Source organism: Macaca mulatta, chromosome 13, assembly GCF_049350105.2.
Source record: "Macaca mulatta isolate MMU2019108-1 chromosome 13, T2T-MMU8v2.0, whole genome shotgun sequence".
In the NCBI taxonomy this organism is placed as follows: Eukaryota; Metazoa; Chordata; class Mammalia; order Primates; family Cercopithecidae; genus Macaca; species Macaca mulatta.
The window spans coordinates 31416105-31431697 of NC_133418.1; positions in this window are offsets into that span (position 1 = coordinate 31416105).

Sequence of the window (15593 nt, forward strand, 5' to 3'; positions counted from 1 at the left end):
GAGTTACATCTGTATTTCGTGGATCTCTTTGCTAGCCTTATTTCTGTGGAATCTGAGAACAGATATTTCGGATCCCTTTGAAGACTATAGGGCCAAAGGAAATATCCTCCGATAACAAAGAGAAAGAAGCTTTCTGAGAAACTTCTTTGTGTTCTGTGAAATCATCTCACAGAGTTACAGCTTTCCCCTCAAGAAGCCTTTCACTAAGACAGTTCTTGTGGAATTGGCAAAGTGATATTTGGAACGCCATAGAGGGCTATGGTGAAAAAGGAAATATCCTCAGTTGAAATCTGGAAAGAAGCTTTCTGAGAAACTGCTTAGTGTTCTGTTAATTCATCTCACAGAGTTACATCTGTATTTCGTGGATCTCTTTGCTAGCCTTATTTCTGTGGAATCTGAGAACAGATATTTCGGATCCCTTTGAAGACTATAGGGCCAAAGGAAATATCCTGCGATAACCAAGAGAAAGAAGCTTTCTGAGAAACTTCTTTGTGTTCTGTGAAATCATCTCACAGAGTTACAGCTTTCCCCTCAAGAAGCGTTTCGCTAAGACAGTTCTTTTGGAATTGCCAAAGTGATATTTGGAATGCCTTAGAGGGCTATGGTGAAAAAGGAAATATCCTCAGATGAAATCTGGAAAGAAGCTTTCTGAGAAACTGCTTAGTGTTCTGTTAATTCATCTCACAGACTTACATCTGTATTTCGTGGATCTCTTTGCTAGACTCATTTCTGTGGATTCTGAGAACAGATATTTCGGATCCCTTTGAAGACTATAGGGCCAAAGGAAATATCCTCCGATAACAAAGAGAAAGAAGCTTTCTGAGAAACTTCTTTGTGTTCTGTGAAATCATCTCACAGAGTTACAGCTTTCCCCTCAAGAAGCCTTTCACTAAGACAGTTCTTGTGGAATTGGCAAAGTGATATTTGGAACGCCATAGAGGGCTATGGTGAAAAAGGAAATATCCTCAGATGAAATCTGGAAAGAAGCTTTCTGAGAAACTGCTTAGTGTTCTGTTAATTCTTCTCACAGAGTTACATCTGTATTTCATGGATGTCTTTGCTCGACTTATTTCTGTGGAATCTGAGAACAGATATTTCGGATCCCTTTGAAGACTATAGGGCCAAAGGAAATATCCTCCGATAACAAAGAGAAAGAAGCTTTCTGAGAAACTTCTTTGTGTTCTGTGAAATCATCTCCCAGAGTTACAGCTTTCCCCTCAAGAAGCCTTTCGCTAAGACAGTTCTTGTGGAATTGGCAAAGTGATATTTGGAACGCCATAGAGGGCTATGGTGAAAAAGGAAATATCCTCAGATGAAATCTGGAAAGAAGCTTTCTGAGAAACTGCTTAGTGTTCTGTTAATTCATCTCACAGAGTTACATCTGTATTTCGTGGATCTCTTTGCTAGCCTTATATCTGTGGAATCTGAGAACAGATATTTCGGATCCCTTTGAAGACTGTAGGGCCAAAGGAAATATCCTCCGATAACAAAGAGAAGGAAGCTTTCTGAGAAACTTCTTTGTGTTCTGTGAAATCATCTCACAGAGTTACAGCTTTCCCCTCAAGAAGCCTTTCGCTAAGACAGTTCTTGTGGAATTGGGAAAGTGATATTTGGAAGGCCATAGAGGGCTATGGTGAAAAAGGAAATATCCTCAGATGAAATCTGGAAAGAAGCTTTCTGAGAAACTGCTTAGTGTTCTGTTAATTCATCTCATAGAATTACATCTATATTTCGTGGATCTCTTTGCTAGCCTTATTTCTGTGGAATCTGAGAACAGATATTTCGGATCCCTTTGAAGACTATAGGGCCAAAGGAAATATCCTCCGATAACAAAGTGAAAGAAGCTTTCTGAGAAACTTCTTTGTGTTCTGTGAAATCATCTCACAGAGTTACAGCTTTCCCCTCAAGAAGCCTTTCGCTAAGACAGTTCTTGTGGAATTGGAAAAGTGATATTTGGAAGGCCATAGAGGGCTATGGTGAAAAAGGAAATATCCTCAGATGAAATCTGGAAAGAAGCTTTCTGAGAAACTGCTTAGTTTTCTTTTAATTCATCTCTCAGACTTACATCTGTATTTCGTGGATCTCTTTGGTAGCCTTATTTCTGTGGAATCTGAGAACAGATATTTCGGATCCCTTTGAAGACTATAGGGCCAAAGGAAATATCCTCCGATAAGAAAGAGAAAGAAGCTTTCTGAGAAACTTCTTTGTGTTCTGTGAAATCATCTCACAGAGTTACAGCTTTCCCCTCAAGAAGCCTTTCGCTAAGACAGTTCTTGTGGAATTGGCAAAGTGATATTTGGAAGGCCATAGAGGGCTATGGTGAAAAAGGAAATATCCTCAGATGAAATCTGGAAAGAAGCTTTCTGAGAAACTGCTTAGTTTTCTTTTTATTCATCTCAGAGACTTACATGTGTATTTCGTGGATCTCTTTGCTAGCCTTATTTCTGTGGAATCTGAGAACAGATATTTCGGATCCCTTTGAAGACTGTAGGGCCAAAGGAAATATCCTCCGATAACAAAGAGAAAGAAGCTTTCTGAGAAACTTCTTTGTGTTCTGTGAAATCATCTCACAGAGTTACAGCTTTCCCCTCAGAAGCCTTTCGCTAAGACAGTCCTTGTGGAATTGGCAAGTGATATTTGGAACGCCATAGAGGGCTATGGTGAAAAAGGAAATATCCTCAGATGAAATCTGGAAAGAAGCTTTCTGAGAAACTGCTCTGTGATATGTGACTTCCACTCACAGAGTTACATCTGTATTTCGTGGATCTCTTTGCTAGCCTTATTTCTGTGGAATCTGAGAACAGATATTTCGGATCCCTTTGAAGACTATAGGGCCAAAGGAAATATCCTCCGATAACAAAGAGAAAGAAGGTTTCTGAGAAACTTCTTTGTGTTCTGTGAAATCATCTCACAGAGTTACAGCTTTCCCCTCAAGAAGCCTTTCACTAAGACAGTTCTTGTGGAATTGGCAAAGTGATATTTGGAACGCCATAGAGGGCTATGGTGAAAAAGGAAATATCCTCAGATGAAATCTGGAAAGAAGCTTTCTGAGAAACTGCTTAGTGTACTGTTAATTCATCTCACAGACTTACATCTGTATTTCGTGGATCTCTTTGCTAGCCTTATTTCTGTGGAATCTGAGAACAGATATTTCGGATCCCTTTGAAGACTATAGGGCCAAAGGAAATATCCTCCGATAACAAAGAGAAAGAAGCTTTCTGAGAAACTTCTTTGTGTTCTGTGAAATCATCTCACAGAGTTACAGCTTTCCCCTCAAGAAGCCTTTCGCTAAGACAGTTCTTGTGGAATTGGCAAAGTGATATTTCGAAGGCCATAGAGGGCTATGGTGAAAAAGGAAATATCATCAGATGAAACCTGGAAAGAAGCTTTCTGAGAAACTGCTTAGTGTTCTGTTAATTCACCTCATAGAATTACATCTGTATATCGTGGATCTCTTTGCTAGCCTTATTTCTGTGGAATCTGAGAACAGATATTTCGGATCCCTTTGAAGACTATAGGGCCAAAGGAAATATCCTCCGATAACAAAGAGAAAGAAGTTTTCTGAGAAACTTCTTTGTGTTTTGTGAAATCATCTCACAGAGTTACAGCTTTCCCCTCAAGAAGCCTTTCGCTAAGACAGTTCTTTTGGAATTGGCAAAGTGATATTTGGAAGGCCATAGAGGGCTATGGTGAAAAAGGAAATATCCACAGATGAAATCTGGAAAGAAGCTTTCTGAGAAACTGCTTAGTGTTCTGTTAATTCATCTCACAGAGTTACATCTGTATTTCGTGGATCTCTTTGCTAGCTTTATTTCTGTGGAATCTGAGAACAGATATTTCGGATCCCTTTGAAGACAATAGGGCCAAAGGAAATATCCTCCGATAACAAAGAGAAAGAAGCTTTCTGAGAAACTTCTTTGTGTTCTGTGAAATCATCTCACAGAGTTACAGCTTTCCCCTCAACAAGCCTTGCACTAAGACAGTTCTTGTGGAATTGGCAAAGTGATATTTGGAACGCCATAGAGGGCTATGGTGAAAAAGGAAATATCCTCAGATGAAATCTGGAAAGAAGCTTTCTGAGAAACTGCTTAGTGTTCTGTTAATTCATCTCACAGAGTTACATCTGTATTTCGTGGATCTCTTTGCTAGCCTAATTTCTGTGGAATCTGAGAACAGATATTTCGGATCCCTTTGAAGACTATAGGGCCAAAGGAAATATCCTCCGATAACAAAGGGAAAGAAGCTTTCTGAGAAACTTCTTTGTGTTCTGTGAAATCATCTCACAGAGTTACAGCATTCCAGTCAAGAAGCCTTTCGCTATGACAGTTCTTGTGGAATTGGCAAAGTGATATTTGGAAGGCCATAGAGGGCTATGGTGAAAAAGGAAATATCCTCAGATGAAATCTGGAAAGAAGCTTTCTGAGAAACTGCTTAGTGTTCTGTTAATTCATCTCACAGAGTTACATCTGTATTTCGTGGATCTCTTTGCTAGCCTTATATCTGTGGAATCTGAGAACAGATATTTTGGATCCCTTTGAAGACTATAGGGCCAAAGGAAATATCCTCCGATAACAAAGAGAAAGAAGCTTTCTGAGAAACTTCTTTCTGTTCTGTGAAATCATCTCACAGAGTTACAGCTTTCCCCTCAAGAAGCCTTTCGCTAAGACAGTTCTTGTGGAATTGGCAAAGTGATACTTGGAACGCCCTAGAGGGCTATGGTGAAAAAAGAAATATCCTCAAATGAAATCTGGAAAGAAGCTTTCTGAGAAACATCTCTGTTATATGTGACTTCCACTCACAGAGTTACATCTGAATTTCGTGGATCTCTTTGCTAGCCTTATTTCTGTGGAATCTGAGAACAGATATTTCGGATCCCTTTGAAGACTATAGGGCCAAAGGAAATATCCTCCGATAACAAAGAGAAAGAAGCTTTCTGAGAAACTTCTTTGTGTTCTGTGAAATCATCTCACAGAGTTACAGCTTTCCCCTCAAGAGGCCTTTCGCTAAGACAGTTCTTGTGGAATTGGCAAAGTGATATTTGGAACGCCATAGAGGGCTATGGGGAAAAAGGAAATATCCTCAGATGAAATCTGGAAAGAAGCTTTCTGAGAAACTGCTTTGTGTTCTGTTAATTCATCTCACAGAATTACATCTGTATTTCGTAGATCTCTTTGCTAGCCTTATTTCTGTGGAATCTGAGAACAGATATTTCGGATCCCTTTGAAGACTATAGGGCCAGAGGAAATATCCTCCGATAACAAAGAGAAAGAAGCTTTCTGAGAAACTTCTTTGTGTTCTGTGAAATCACCTCACAGAGTTACAGCTTTCCCCTCAAGAAGCCTTTCGCTAAGACAGTTCTTGTGGAATTGGCAAAGTGATATTTGGAAGGCCAGAGAGGACTATGGTGAAAAAGGAAATATCCTCAGATGAAATCTGGAAAGAAGCTTTGTGAGAAACTGCTTAGTGTTCTGTTAATTCTTCTCACAGAGTTACATCTGTATTTCATGGATGTCTTTGCTCGACTTATTTCTGTGGAATCTGAGAACAGATATTTCGGATCCCTTTGAAGACTACTGGGCCAAAGGAAATATCCTCCGATAAAAAAGAGAAAGAAGCTTTCTGAGAAACTTCTTTGTGTCCTGTGAAATCATCTCACAGAGTTACAGCTTTCCCCTCAAGAAGCCTTTCGCTAAGACAGTTCTTGTGGAATTGGCAAAGTGATATTTGGAACGCCATAGAGGGCTATGGTGAAAAAGGAAATATCCTCAGATGAAATCTGGAAAGAAGCTTTCTGAGAAACTGTTTAGTGTTCTGTTAATTCATCTCATAGAATTACATCTGTATTTCGTGGATCTCTTTGCTAGCCTTATTTCTGTGGAATCTGAGAACAGATATTTCGGATCCCTTTGAAGACTATAGGGCCAAAGGAAATATCCTCCGATAACAAAGAGAAAGAAGCTTTCTGAGAAACTTCTTTGTGTCCTGTGAAATCATCTCACAGAGTTACAGCTTTCCCCTCAAGAAGCCTTTCACTAAGACAGTTCTTGTGGAATTGGCAAAGTGATATTTGGAAGGCCATAGAGGGCTATGGTGAAAAAGGAAATATCCTCAGATGAAATCTGGAAAGAAGCTTTCTGAGAAACTGCTTAGTTTTCTTTTAATTCATCTCACAGACTTACATCTGTATTTCGTGGATCTCTTTGCTAGCCTTATTTCTGTGGAATCTGAGAACAGATATTTCGGATCCCTTTGAAGACTATAGGGCCAAAGGAAATATCCTTCGATAACAAAGAGAAAGAAGCTTTCTGTGAAACTTCTTTGTGTTCTGTGAAATCATCTCACAGAGTTACAGCTTTCCCTTCAAGAAGCCTTTCGCTAAGACAGTTCTTGTGGAATTGGCAAAGTGATATTTGGAACGCCATAGAGGGCTATGGTGAAAAAGGAAATATCCTCAGATGAAATCTGGAAAGAAGCTTTCTGAGAAACTGCTCTGTGATATGTGAATTCCACTCACAGAGTTACATCTGTATTTCGTGGATCTCTTTGCTAGCCTTATTTCTGTGGAATCTGAGAACAGATATTTCAGATCCCTTTGAAGACTATAGGGCCAAAGGAAATATCCTCCGATAACAAAGAGAAAGAAGCTTTCTGAGAAACTTCTTTGTGTTCTGTGAAATCATCTCACAGAGTTACAGCTTTCCCCTCAAGAAGCCTTTCACTAAGACAGTTCTTGTGGAATTGGCAAAGTGATATTTGGAAGGCCATAGAGGGCTATGGTGAAAAAGGAAATATCCTCAGATGAAATCTGGAAAGAAGCTTTCTGAGAAACTGCTTAGTTTTCTTTTAATTCATCTCACAGACTTACATCTGTATTTCGTGGATCTCTTTGCTAGCCTTATTTCTGTGGAATCTGAGAACAGATATTTCGGATCCCTTTGAAGACTATAGGGCCAAAGGAAATATCCTTCGATAACAAAGAGAAAGAAGCTTTCTGTGAAACTTCTTTGTGTTCTGTGAAATCATCTCACAGAGTTACAGCTTTCCCTTCAAGAAGCCTTTCGCTAAGACAGTTCTTGTGGAATTGGCAAAGTGATATTTGGAACGCCATAGAGGGCTATGGTGAAAAAGGAAATATCCTCAGATGAAATCTGGAAAGAAGCTTTCTGAGAAACTGCTCTGTGATATGTGAATTCCACTCACAGAGTTACATCTGTATTTCGTGGATCTCTTTGCTAGCCTTATTTCTGTGGAATCTGAGAACAGATATTTCAGATCCCTTTGAAGACTATAGGGCCAAAGGAAATATCCTCCGATAACAAAGAGAAAGAAGCTTTCTGAGAAACTTCTTTGTGTTCTGTGAAATCATCTCACAGAGTTACAGCTTTCCCCTCAAGAAGCCTTTCACTAAGACAGTTCTTGTGGAATTGGCAAAGTGATATTTGGAACGCCATAGAGGGCTATGGTGAAAAAGGAAATATCCTCAGATGAAATCTGGAAAGAAGCTTTCTGAGAAACCGCTTAGTGTTCTGTTAATTCATCTCACAGAGTTACATCTGTATTTCGTGGATCTCTTTGCTAGCCTTATTTCTGTGGAATCTGAGAACAGATATTTCCCATCCCTTTGAAGACTATAGGGCCAAAGGAAATATCCTCCGATAACAAAGAGAAAGAAGCTTTCTGAGAAACTTCTTTGTGTTCTGTGAAATCATCTCACAGAGTTACAGCTTTCCCCTCAAGAAGCCTTTCGCTAAGACAGTTCTTGTGGAATTGGCAAAGTGATATTTGGAAGGCCATAGAGGGCTATGGTGAAAAAGGAAATATCCTCAGATGAAATCTGGAAAGAAGCTTTCTGAGAAACTGCTTAGTGTTCTGTTAATTCTTCTCACAGAGTTACATCTGTATTTCATGGTTGTCTTTGCTCGACTTATTTCTGTGGAATCTGACAACAGATATTTCGGATCCCTTTGAAGACTATAGGGCCAAAGGAAATATCTTCCGATAACAAAGAGAAAGAAGCTTTCTGAGAAACTTCTTTGTGTTCTGTGAAATCATCTCACAGAGTTACAGCTTTCCCCTGAAGAAGGCTTTCAATAAGACAGTCCTTGTGGAATTGGCAAAGTGATATTTGGAACGCCATAGAGGGCTATGGTGAAAAAGGAAATATCCTCAGATGAAATCTGGAAAGAAGCTTTCTGAGAAACTGCTTAGTGTTCTGTTAATTCATCTCACAGAGTTACATCTGTATTTCGTGGATCTCTTTGCTTGCCTTATATCTGTGGAATGTGAGAACAGATATTTCGGATCCCTTTGAAGACTATAGGGCCAAAGGAAATATCCTCCGATAACAAAGAGAAAGAAGCTTTCTGAGAAACTTCTTTGTGTTCTGTGAAATCATCTCACAGAGGTACAGCTTTCCCCTCAGGAAGCCTTTCGCTAAGACAGTTCTTGTGGAATTGGCAAAGTGATATTTGGAACGCCATAGAGGGCTATGGTGAAAAAGGAAATATCCTCAGATGAAATCTGGAAAGAAGCTTTCTGAGAAACTGCTTAGTGTTCTGTTAATTCATCTCACAGACTTACATCTGTATTTCGTGGATCTCTTTGCTAGCCTTCTTTCTGTGGAATCTGAGAATAGATATTTCGGATCCCTTTGAAGATTATAGGGCCAAAGGAAATATCCTCCGATAACAAAGAGAAAGAAGCTTTCTGAGAAACTTCTTTGTGTTCTGTGAAATCATCTCACAGAGTTACAGCTTTCCCCTCAAGAAGCCTTTCGCTAAGACAGTTCTTGTGGAATTGGCAAAGTGATATTTCGAAGGCCATAGAGGGCTATGGTGAAAAAGGAAATATCCTCAGATGAAATCTGGAAAGAAGCTTTCTGAGAAACTGCTTAGTGTTCTGTTAATTCATCTCATAGAATTACATCTGTATTTCGTGGATCTCTTTGCTAGCCTTATTTCTGTGGAATCTGAGAACAGATATTTCGGATCCCTTTGAAGACTATATGGCCAAAGGAAATATCCTCCGATAACAAAGAGAAAGAAGCTTTCTGAGAAACTTCTTTGTGTTCTGTGAAATCATCTCACAGAGTTACAGCTTTCCCCTCAACAAGCCTTTCGCTAAGACAGTTCTTGTGGAATTGGCAAAGTGATATTTGGAACGCCATAGAGGGCTATGGTGAAAAAGGAAATATCCTAAGATGAAATCTGGAAAGAAGCTTTCTGAGAAACTGCTTAGTGTTCTGTTAATTCATCTCACAGAGTTACATCTGTATTTCGTGGATCTCTTTGCTAGCCTTATTTCTGTGGAATCTGAGAACAGATATTTCGGATCCCTTTGAAGACTATAGGGCCAAAGGAAATATCCTCCGATAACAAAGAGAAAGAAGCTTTCTGAGAAACTTCTTTGTGTTCTGTGAAATCATCTCACAGAGTTACAGCTTTCCCCTCAAGAAGCCTTTCGCTACGACAGTTCTTGTGGAATTGGCAAAGTGATATTTGGAACGCCCTAGAGGGCTATGGTGAAAAAGGAAATAACCTCAGATGAAATCTGGAAAGAAGCTTTCTGAGAAACTGCTCTGTGATATGTGACTTCCACTCACAGAGTTACATCTGTATTTCGTGGATCTCTTTGCTAGCCTTATTTCTGTGGAATCTGAGAACAGATATTTGGGATCCCTTTGAAGACTATAGGGCCAAAGGAAATATCCTCCGATAACAAAGAGAAAGAAGCTTTCTGAGAAACTTCTTTGTGTTCTGTGAAATCATCTCACAGAGTTACAGCTTTCCCCTCAAGAAGCCTTTCGCTAAGACAGTTGTTGTGGAATTGGCAAAGTGATATTTAGAAGGCCATAGAGGGCTATGGTGAAAAAGGAAATATCCTCAGATGAAATCTGGAAAGAAGCTTTCTGAGAAACTGCTTAGTGTTCTGTTAATTCATCTCATAGAATTACATCTGTATTTCGTGGATCTCTTTGCTAGCCTTATTTCTGTGGAATCTGAGAACAGATATTTCGGATCCCTTTGAAGACTCTAGGGCCAAAGGAAATATCCTCCGATAACAAAGAGAAAGAAGCTTTCTGAGAAACTTCTTTGTGTTCTGTGAAATCACCTCACAGAGTTACAGCTTTCCCCTCAAGAAGCCTTTAGCTAAGACAGTTCTTGTGGAATTGGCAAAGTGATATTTGGAACGCCATAAAGGGCTATGGTGAAAAAGGAAATATCCTCAGATGAAATCTGGAAAGAAGCTTTCTGAGAAACTGCTCTGTGATATGTGACTTCCACTCACAGAGTTACATCTGTATTTCGTGGATCTCTTTGCTAGCCTTATTTCTGTGGAATCTGAGAACAGATATTTCGGATCCCTTTGAAGACTATAGGGCCAAAGGAAATATCCTCCGATAACAAAGAGAAAGAAGGTTTCTGAGAAACTTCTTTGTGTTCTGTGAAATCATCTCACAGAGTTACAGCTTTCCCCTCAAGAAGCCTTTCACTAAGACAGTTCTTGTGGAATTGGCAAAGTGATATTTGGAACGCCATAGAGGGCTATGGTGAAAAAGGAAATATCCTCAGATGAAATCTGGAAAGAAGCTTTCTGAGAAACTGCTTAGTGTACTGTTAATTCATCTCACAGACTTACATCTGTATTTCGTGGATCTCTTTGCTAGCCTTATTTCTGTGGAATCTGAGAACAGATATTTCGGATCCCTTTGAAGACTATAGGGCCAAAGGAAATATCCTCCGATAACAAAGAGAAAGAAGCTTTCTGAGAAACTTCTTTGTGTTCTGTGAAATCATCTCACAGAGTTACAGCTTTCCCCTCAAGAAGCCTTTCGCTAAGACAGTTCTTGTGGAATTGGCAAAGTGATATTTCGAAGGCCATAGAGGGCTATGGTGAAAAAGGAAATATCATCAGATGAAACCTGGAAAGAAGCTTTCTGAGAAACTGCTTAGTGTTCTGTTAATTCACCTCATAGAATTACATCTGTATATCGTGGATCTCTTTGCTAGCCTTATTTCTGTGGAATCTGAGAACAGATATTTCGGATCCCTTTGAAGACTATAGGGCCAAAGGAAATATCCTCCGATAACAAAGAGAAAGAAGTTTTCTGAGAAACTTCTTTGTGTTTTGTGAAATCATCTCACAGAGTTACAGCTTTCCCCTCAAGAAGCCTTTCGCTAAGACAGTTCTTTTGGAATTGGCAAAGTGATATTTGGAAGGCCATAGAGGGCTATGGTGAAAAAGGAAATATCCACAGATGAAATCTGGAAAGAAGCTTTCTGAGAAACTGCTTAGTTTTCTTTTAATTCATCTCACAGATTTACATCTGTATTTCGCGGATCTCTTTGCTAGCCTTATTTCTTTGGAATCTGAGAACAGATATTTCAGGTCCCTTTGAAGACTATAGGGCCAAAGGAAATATCCTCCGATAACAAAGAGAAAGAAGCTTTCTGAGAAACTTCTTTGTGTTCTGTGAAATCATCTCACAGAGTTACAGCTTTCCCCTCAAGAAGCCTTTCGCTAAGACAGTTCTTGTGGAATTGGCAAAGTGATATTTGGAAGGCCATAGAGGGCTATGGTGATAAAGGAAATATCCTCTGATGAAATCTGGAAAGAAGCTTTCTGAGAAACTGCTTAGTTTTCTTTTAATTCATCTCACAGACCTACATCTGTATTTCGTGGATCTCTTTGCTAGCTTTATTTCTGTGGAATCTGAGAACAGATATTTCGGATCCCTTTGAAGACTATAGGGCCAAAGGAAATATCCTCCGATAACAAAGAGAAAGAAGCTTTCTGAGAAACTTCTTTGTGTTCTGTGAAATCATCTCACAGAGTTACAGCTTTCCCCTCAACAAGCCTTGCACTAAGACAGTTCTTGTGGAATTGGCAAAGTGATATTTGGAACGCCATAGAGGGCTATGGTGAAAAAGGAAATATCCTCAGATGAAATCTGGAAAGAAGCTTTCTGAGAAACTGCTTAGTGTTCTGTTAATTCATCTCACAGAGTTACATCTGTATTTCGTGGATCTCTTTGCTAGCCTAATTTCTGTGGAATCTGAGAACAGATATTTCGGATCCCTTTGAAGACTATAGGGCCAAAGGAAATATCCTCCGATAACAAAGGGAAAGAAGCTTTCTGAGAAACTTCTTTGTGTTCTGTGAAATCATCTCACAGAGTTACAGCATTCCAGTCAAGAAGCCTTTCGCTATGACAGTTCTTGTGGAATTGGCAAAGTGATATTTGGATGGCCATAGAGGGCTATGGTGAAAAAGGAAATATCCTCAGATGAAATCTGGAAAGAAGCTTTCTGAGAAACTGCTTAGTGTTCTGTTAATTCATCTCACAGAGTTACATCTGTATTTCGTGGATCTCTTTGCTAGCCTTATATCTGTGGAATCTGAGAACAGATATTTTGGATCCCTTTGAAGACTATAGGGCCAAAGGAAATATCCTCCGATAACAAAGAGAAAGAAGCTTTCTGAGAAACTTCTTTGTGTTCTGTGAAATCATCTCACAGAGTTACAGCTTTCCCCTCAAGAAGCCTTTCGCTAAGACAGTTCTTGTGGAATTGGCAAAGTGATATTTCGAAGGCCATAGAGGGCTATGGTGAAAAAGGAAATATCATCAGATCAAATCTGGAAAGAAGCTTTCTGAAAAACTGCTTAGTGTTCTGTTAATTCATCTCATAGAATTATATCTGTATATAGTGGATCTCTTTGCTAGCCTTATTTCTGTGGAATCTGAGAACAGATATTTCGGATCCCTTTGAAGACTATAGGGCCAAAGGAAATATCCTCCGATAACAAAGAGAAAGAAGCTTTCTGAGAAACTTCTTTGTGTTCTGTGAAATCATCTCACAGAGTTACAGCTTTCCCCTCAAGAAGCCTTTCGCTAAGACAGTTCTTGTGGAATGGGCAAAGTGATATTTGGAAGGCCATAGAGGGCTATGGTGAAAAAGGAAATATCCTCAGATGAAATCTGGAAAGAATCTTTCTGAGAAACTGCTTAGTTTTCTTTTAATTCATCTCACAGACTTACATCTGTATTTCGTGGATCTCTTTGCTAGCCTTATTTCTGTGGAATCTGAGAACACATATTTCGGATCCCTTTGAAGACTATAGGACCAAAGGAAATATCCTCCGATAACAAACAGAAAGAAGCTTTCTGAGAAACTTCTTTGTGTTCTGTGAAATCATCTCACAGAGTTACAGCTTTCCCCTCAAGAAGCCTTTCGCTAAGACAGTTCTTGTGGAATTGGCAAAGTGATATTTGGAACGCCCTAGAGGGCTATGGTGAAAAAGGAAATATCCTCAGATGAAATCTGGAAAGAAGCTTTCTGAGAAACTGCTCTGTGATATGTGACTTCCACTAATAGAGTTACATCTGTATTTCGTGGATCTCTTTGCTAGCCTTATTTCTGTGGAATCTCAGAACAGATATTTCGGATCCCTTTGAAGACTATAGGGCCAAAGGAAATATCCTCCGATAACAAAGAGAAAGAAGCTTTCTGAGAAACTTCTTTGTGTTCTGTGAAATCATCTCACAGAGTTACAGCTTTCCCCTCAAGAAGCCTTTCGCTAAGACAGTTCTTGTGGAATTGGCAAAGTGATATTTGGAAGGCCATAGAGGGCTAAGGTGAAAAAGCAAATATCCTCAGATGACATCTGGAAAGAAGCTTTCTGAGAAACTGCTTAGTGTACTGTTAATTCATCTCACAGACTTACATCTGTATTTCGTGGATCTCTTTGCTAGCCTTATTTCTGTGGAATCTGAGAACAGATATTTCGGATCCCTTTGAAGACTATAGGGCCAAAGGAAATATCCTCCGATAACAAAGAGAAAGAAGCTTTCTGAGAAACTTCTTTGTGTTCTGTGAAATCATCTCACAGAGTTACAGCTTTCCCCGCAAGAAGCCTTTCGCTAAGACAGTTCTTGTGGAATTGGCAAAGTGATATTTGGAAGGCCATAGAGGGCTATGGTGAAAAAGGAAATATCCTCAGATGAAATCTGGAAAGAAGCTTTCTGAGAAACTGCTTAGTGTTCTGTTAATTCATCTCACAGAATTACATCTGTATTTCGTGGATCTCTTTGCTGGCCTTATTTCTGTGGAATCTGAGAACAGATATTTCGGATCCCTTTGAAGACTACAGGGCCAGAGGAAATATCCTCCGATAACAAAGAGAAAGAAGCTTTCTGAGAAACTTCTTTGTGTTCTGTGAAATCATCTCACAGAGTTACAGCTTTCCCCTCAAGAAGCCTTTCGCTAAGACAGTTCTTGTGGAATTGGCAAAGTGATATTAGGGCGGCCATAGAGGGCTATGGTGAAAAAGGAAATATCCTCAGATGAAATCTGGAAAGAAGCTTTCTGAGAAACTGCTTAGTGTTCTGTTAATTCATCTCACAGACTTACATCTGTATTTCGCGGATCTCTTTGCTAGCCTTATTTCTTTGGAATCTGAGAACAGATATTTCAGATCCCTTTGAAGTCTATGGTGCCAAAGGAAATATCCTCCGATAACAAAGAGAAAGAAGCTTTCTGAGAAACTTGTTTGTGTTTTGTGAAATCATCTCACAGAGTTACAGCTTTCCCCTCAAGAAGCCTTTCGCTAAGACAGTTCTTGTGGAATTGGCAAAGTGATATTTGGAAGGCCATAGAGGGCTATGGTGATAAACGAAATATCCTCTGATGAAATCTGGAAAGAAGCTTTCTGAGAAACTGCTTAGTTTTCTTTTAATTCATCTCACAGACCTACATCTGTATTTCGTGGATCTCTTTGCTAGCCTTATTTCTGTGGAATCTGAGAACAGATATTTCGGATCCCTTTGAAGACTATAGGGCCAAAGGAAATATCCTCCGATAACAAAGAGAAAGAAGCTTTCTGAGAAACTTCTTTGTGTTCTGTGAAATCGTCTCACAGAGCTACAGCTTTCCCCTCAAGAAGCCTTTCGCTAAGACAGTTCTTGTGGAATTGGCAAAGTGATATTTGGAACGCCATAGTGGGCTATGGTGAAAAAGGAAATATCCTCAGATGAAATCTGGAAAGAAGCTTTCTGAGAAACTGCTCTGTGATATGTGACTTCCACTCACAGAGTTACATATGTATTTCGTGGATCTCTTTGCTAGCTTTATTTCTGTGGAATCTGAGAACAGATATTTCGGATCCCTTTGAAGACTATAGGGCCAAAGGAAATATCCTCCGATAACAAAGAGAAAGAAGCTTTCTGAGAAACTTCTTTGTGTTCTGTGAAATCATCTCACAGAGTTACAGCTTTCCCCTCAACAAGCCTTTCACTAAGACAGTTCTTGTGGAATTGACAAAGTGATATTTGGAACGCCATAGAGGGCTATGGTGAAAAAGGAAATATCCTCAGATGAAATCTGGAAAGAAGCTTTCTGAGAAACTGCTTAGTGTTCTGTCAATTCATATCACAGAGTTACATCTGTATTTCGTGGATCTCTTTGCTAGCCTAATTTCTGTGGAATCTGAGAACAGATATTTCGGATCCCTTTGAAGACTATAGGGCCAAAGGAAATATCCTCCGATAACAAAGAGAAAGAAGGTTTCTGAGAAACTTCTTTGTGTTCTGTGAA